This window comes from Sinocyclocheilus grahami, unplaced genomic scaffold (genome assembly GCF_001515645.1).
Source record: "Sinocyclocheilus grahami isolate Dianchi unplaced genomic scaffold, SAMN03320097.WGS_v1.1 scaffold155.1, whole genome shotgun sequence".
Taxonomy (NCBI): domain Eukaryota; kingdom Metazoa; phylum Chordata; class Actinopteri; order Cypriniformes; family Cyprinidae; genus Sinocyclocheilus; species Sinocyclocheilus grahami.
The window spans coordinates 1,060,743-1,067,196 of NW_015505334.1; positions in this window are offsets into that span (position 1 = coordinate 1,060,743).

A 6,454-nucleotide genomic window follows, 5' to 3' on the forward strand; every position below is an offset into this window, starting at 1 on the left:
AGAGCGGAGGTTCGCCAGATGGATGCTAGGCAATGGCGTCCTGAATCCACGCTGCCTGAGCTTCACGAGCGCGCCGGCTCGCTTCCCCCGTCTGCGCGTCCTGAAGTGCTTGATCAGCACCGCAGCTCCCCCGACTACAATGTCCAGCAAAACATCAGAATAATCGAAAACCAGTGAAATATTGGGTGGTGTGTACTTCCGAATGTTCAGCAATTCGTCTGATTGCAGGGATATAACTTAAGACAGGACAAACTAACAAAAACATAAAAACAACTGCGGAGCACGCCACGGAGGCCGCAATCAACGTCGGTGCCATCGCGAAATGAATAAAATAAAATGTTTAAATATTTTAATAATAATAATAATAATAATATAAAAATATTTTGCATTGTTGATATTTATTTTTTAAGATTAATATATATAATATTATATAATATATAATATTATATATATTTGTTAATATTAATTTAAATAATTTAAGTCATTGTCATTCTTTGCTTGCACAAAAATGTTAATTTTTTTATGTAAACTAGGCCTGTAAGACCTTCTTTCGCAAAAGTGTTATTTTACTGGAAAACAGGTGGTAAACTGAATTTTGCTGTATTGTTTGCCCAGTCAACGTGCGATTTGGATGCTAAAACTGCATTGTGCAGAAATAAATGACACTATCGGTGAGTGCAGTTCATTCTTAGTGAATTCCCCCCAGAGTGAGTAAAAGCAGAATAATAAACAGCTGGTGTGTGGGGACATGACCTAACCTCATGACTTACTGGTGAGAGCACTGGGAGTGCCGTGCTGCCGGTCACAAGGGAGTTGGAGTGAGAGGAACTCAAGAAAACACACCGCCACAGTCATCACCCATCACTGCCTCCACCTCAGTACAAACAAGCCCTCGTCTTGCCCTCCTCAGAACCTCCTATCACTTCCATCTGTTATTAGATAGAGAAACTGCACATCAGCAAATGTCCAATAAGATAACTATGGATAAGCAGGATGTTATGGCTGATAACCATCTCCATATGAGTCCAGAATTTCTACGCAGGCTCGTGTGCACATTTGCAACGTTACCTGTGATAACCTGCGTTTGATTTCAAGATGCATTTCTGAGATCCTGCGATGAAACCAGCTGAGCTAGTGTAACGCCAAAAGCACAGCCACAATAATTATTTACAGGGCCGTGTTTGGTGTAATTGTTTTAGTCAGGGTTATTTCTCTCTGTAAAGCTGTTGGCCAATGTGTTATTTCCTGTGCATTTTTAGACTTTGTTACAGCAGGAAACAGCAATCAAAATTTTTAACAAGCCTGCTTTAATGCACTTACAGATGAGTAAATAAAAGCATGTGAAATATCACAGCCTTTGTTTAACGAATCGTATATCACTGGTGTTAAACTGAGGGTTGGTTTCCTTTCATCACGCGGTGTGGGTGGACTGCTGTCCTATATTAAGACCACATGTAATGCCCAGCACTCTGCCTACAATAAAAACAGTGGTTTATTTGGCACAGTGAGAGCTCTTTTAGATTGGGTTTCAGGGTCATGAGCCTTCCATTACCCATAGGGTTAACTGGGTGTTAGGTTAGTACCAGTAAGCCTGTTTAACCCCACCTTGTTCTCTCACACACATGAGCATATGGAAACACACATAGGCATACACATTAGTTTTTTTTTCTATCATAGAAGTACCTTTACCTTTATTTCTATTGACTTTACCAATTGATTTTATACTGAACTAATGATATTTGTAGCCACAACACAACTCAAACATACTGTAACCCTCACAGAAAACTTTCTTCATTGAAATTTTTATGCCATTTGTATTTTAAGTCAGTTCTATACTAATTATTGTAGAATAGCTGAGAAAATATCTAAAACGGTATTTTTTTTTTATTATTTGATGGTACTACATTTAGTAGAATATTATTAAGGAACCAGAACATAAAACTTATGCATATGCATATACTGTACATAAAGAATATACACTACAGTTCAAAAGTTTGGGGTCCGTTAGATTTTGTTTTTGTTTTTGAAAGTCTCTAATGTTCATCCAGGCTGCATTTATTTGATCAAAAATAATATTATGAACAGAAATAATAATAAAAGTAATATTGTGAAATTTTAATACAATTTAAAATAATTGTTTTCTACTTTAATATATTTAAAATGTATTCCTGTGATGGCAAAACTAAATTTTCAGCAGTCCAGTCTTCAGTGTCACATTAATCCATCCGAAATCCTTCCAATATGCTGATTTGGTGCTAAAGAAAGACTAATCAGATTTGTTTAAAAACAGTTGTGCTGCTTAACATTTTTGTGGAAACATGATACATTTTGTTTCAGGATTCTTAGGTGAATAGAAAGTTCAAAAGAACAGCATAATTGAAATAGAAACATTTTGTAGTATTATATGTATTTACTGTCACTTTTTAATGCATCCAAAAGAAGTATTAGCAGGCAAAATATGGTCCATCGAAATGTGCTAGCACACCTCTCCTCAACAAGCTGCAAAATTTGAGGTATCATTATGGTCTTTAAAGACAAGTTACTGCACTCAGCTACTTCAGCTCAGTTACTTCACTGTTCATTCCATCCAAGAGCTACTTCCAGCCAAGTACACAGTGAATGGGGAAAGACCTGAAAACTCAACTGCATATTTACATACTGAAGTTATGAAAAAAAAAAACTAACATTATGAATGCACAATACTAAAGTTTGCCTAAACAAATGCTAAACGAACATCTCCTTAAACACCACACAGTATTTTTTGTTAACATGTTAAACCTCATGTGGAAATATTTACTGCTTCTAACAACGAAAAAACTTAACTATAAAAAAAATGACTTGAGGTTTTCACAATTTTAGACTTAATTAACAAAAATGATGAGCCATCAGAGCTACCAAGTGCAAACATGGCTTCATTTTTTATTTATGAAACATTACATTTTCTCATAGGATGATTAATTTCATGCAAAACTCTTTCTCACAATCCAAATCTAATGATTTTCCTAGTAATTGCTGTTAATTACTTAACCGACTTGTGAGTGCACAAACTCACAACATCATTTTTACTCTTTTTATTCTCTTAATTAAAGCATGCCTGTCGATTGACTTGCCATCTCAGTGAACACATAATCATCATAAAAAGCCACTGACCACAGTTATGCTGCTACATTATAACCCAAAACAGACAGAGACCATTAAAGCTAAGTATGACAGTAAAGGAGCAGCATGGGACAAACACTGTCAGAAAAGCTATTCACTACCAGAACATAGTAGTGCGGTAGTGAAATGACAGTGCAGTGGAAATCTAGAGTAATAACTAAAAAGGGGTCATATAATCATACAAGGAGGAGGTGCTCTAATATAGAAGCCAGTTAACCCACACTTTCTCTGATCAGTTGATTTTGAATCATCTGCCTCTCACCTGAAAAGATTATTTCGTCTGTTTGTCCCACCTGAGCCAGACCCTGGGGTAAGTGTGTGGATATCGGTGTCTCTCTCTCTCCAGGTCTCATAAAAAAACTCCTGTCTGATCCATCTCCAGAGAGGAACAAGTTTTGTCAGCCGAGCAAATGCTTGGGGCAGCAGACTACCTTTGAAATACAAATGAGCAGGTATATTTCAGAAACACAAGCATTCATTCACTGGGTTAAAAGCGAGAGGAAGACATTCCACTGACATAATAAAAGGAAGAAAAACAAATTAGTCATATTAGTGGAAATGCTAATAAATGGCACCAGTAATTCCTAAAACATGCTTTGCTCTAATAAAATTTCAAATGGATCCCGGGCCTCTTGTAAAGTGTTTAATATTCGCAGTGAAGCCAGCGATCGGCGTGAGAGGCGCATGAATGCAAATGTGTAGCTGATAAACTCTGAAAGTGAGACCTGCACACACCTGTTTGCTGTTCAAATACGCTGCTTCGAGGTGAACTGATATGATCTAGATGGGGAGGGGGGGAAGCCAAAGGCTGGAGGGCGTGGGAATGTCCCTACTTTACCCCTTTCTCTCTGTTCATTAAGCCAGAGTCGTTTAATCAGAGACTGTTGCTGACAGTAGGGCATGCCCACCCACGTAGCAGCACACAGTCACACACATGCACTGCCAGCATGGCTGCGGATCACTGTTAGCTCTGGTCTGATTTATTATGACCTCCTCTGGATTTACAGTGATTCTCCTTCATGACTAAACAGTGGGTGGGGGTTGTGGAGCCAGGGGGAGAAGAGTGTCAGCTCACCCACGGCAAATGACACACTCACTGCCAACAGGCACAACTCATCCTTGCTCTGAGCTCTGTGTTTTTCTCTCTAACATACAAACAGATGTATATCTGTGACTGGCACATAGTTCAGTGACATAGCCATGATCGAATAAAAGTGCTAAATGTCATTGTTTTAGATAACAAAACATCAATCCTTTACCCATGTATTTGTCATCAAACCAGATGTATTAGCATCAGGTAGCTATGAACACACTGGTTGAATCTAAAATCTCATATTCTCTTATAAGGTATTTCTTTTGAATAAGTACTCACTTTGCAACCATTAAACTGTGTGTTCTACATAGTATTAATTTGTGTAGTTTGAAGTATGAGAATTATTTTTTTTAGAAAATGCCAGGTTGTCAGGGCCTTGCTGTGCAGTTGCTAAGGTGTCCTGAGTGGCTTTTAGTGTGTTGCTATGTGTATGCCAAGGCATTCTTAGTGGTTTTTGAATTTAAGTGTTGCTTAGCAGCTTCTAGGCTGTTCTGAGTGGTTGCAAAGCAGCTGCTTACAGTCAAAAGAGCAAACTCGCATTTTATTCTGGTGTCTATACACTGATCAGCCACAACATTAAAATCACCTGCCTAATATCATGCAGGTCCCCCTTGTCCTCCTGCCCAAACAGGCAGGGACTCAACAAGACCTCTGAATGTGTCCTGCGGTGTAAGGCACCAAGACATTAGCAGCAGATCCTTTAAGTCCTTGAACTCCTTGTCATGTTCTTCAAACCATTCCTGAATAATTTTTGCAGAGTGGCAGGGTGCATTATCTTGCTGAAAGAGGTGTAAGGATGGTTTCCCTACGGTGGTTCAGGCTGTAGGATTGCCGAATGACTAAAGAAACGTTATCAGCACGATAGTATAAAACTGTACATTTCTAGTCTATTACCACCCACTGCCACTTATACCAACGACGGAAATAAGCGCAGTTAGAATAGCTAAATGGGAGAGCGTTGCTATTGAGTGACTATTGTATTGCAATAGGTAGCACTTTAATATTAACCTTGAATCAAGACTAGTTAGCACATAATTAATAATTGAAATGGTTTAATAACAATATTTTGTTATGGTTACACTTGAATTGGTTACAAAATAGATGAAGGATGGTAAAGCATAGTTAATTGTACCCAACATGTAAAATATTACCTGAGAGAAAGAGATAGAGAGAGGAAGAAAAAGAGGGAGAGAGGGCAGAGACCCAAGAAGAGAGACAGCCAAGAAAAGAGACAGAGCAACAGTTACAGTCCTCCTTTATCCCTTCCTTGACCATGTGACTAAAAACCAAATGTGAGACATTCAAACTGACCAATCAGCAGATTACAACTTCACCCACTGGGCAAAAGGTGTGACAATTAGCAGACCCCCGGTGTATACACATGTTGGCCTACAGGCCTTGATCACTATCAGCACCTCTGTGCCTTCAGGAATGCCAAATGCCCCTTTTGTTACTGAAGATAGGTTTGGGACAGGAAAGCAGAAGTCTTTGATAATTTTTGACCTTACAAAGTCGCCCCTTGGCACCGTTGGCCACACTTTAAGAGGCAAAAGGTGACACAGTCCATGAAAACATGCTTTCTGTACTGTGCAGATGTCATCTTCAGTCTTCTGGTCCAGATTTGTTGCAGTTGCAGCTGGTCAGTCTTTGTTCTCCTTTCAGCCCTGTGTGAGAGATCTTCATCGAATGGTGTTGCACCCTTCATAGATATGCAAAACGCCCATTGAATACTTCACACCTCCACAAGAACAGGCACTGAACATGGTAGAATCCGCTTGTCCCTCTTTCTGAGGCAGCACACAGGATGTGAACTTGTGCAGCAGGAATCCTATGATTTCAAAAGAGCATATGGCACAACAAACAGCAAAAGTATACATGGCATTTGTCATTGGTCAGAGGCTTGATGTGGTCAGATTGAATTTGTCTCTGGCAAAAAGCCCTTAAATCTATGCACTTAAAAACTTAAAAAGATGTCAAGGTGAAAAAAAAAGATGATCTGAAAAGCTCTTACACTGTTTTTGGAAACATTCAAATAAATTGCATTATAATAAAATCAACAATTGCTGGTTTTAACACCCCCCTTCATCAGTAAGAGTATAAGCAAAATATTCAGTGTAACCAAATACAGAGATTCAATTATCCAAAAACAATCTTTGGTTCAACTGAAATGGACAACATACAAATAAACAAATCAAATTAGTT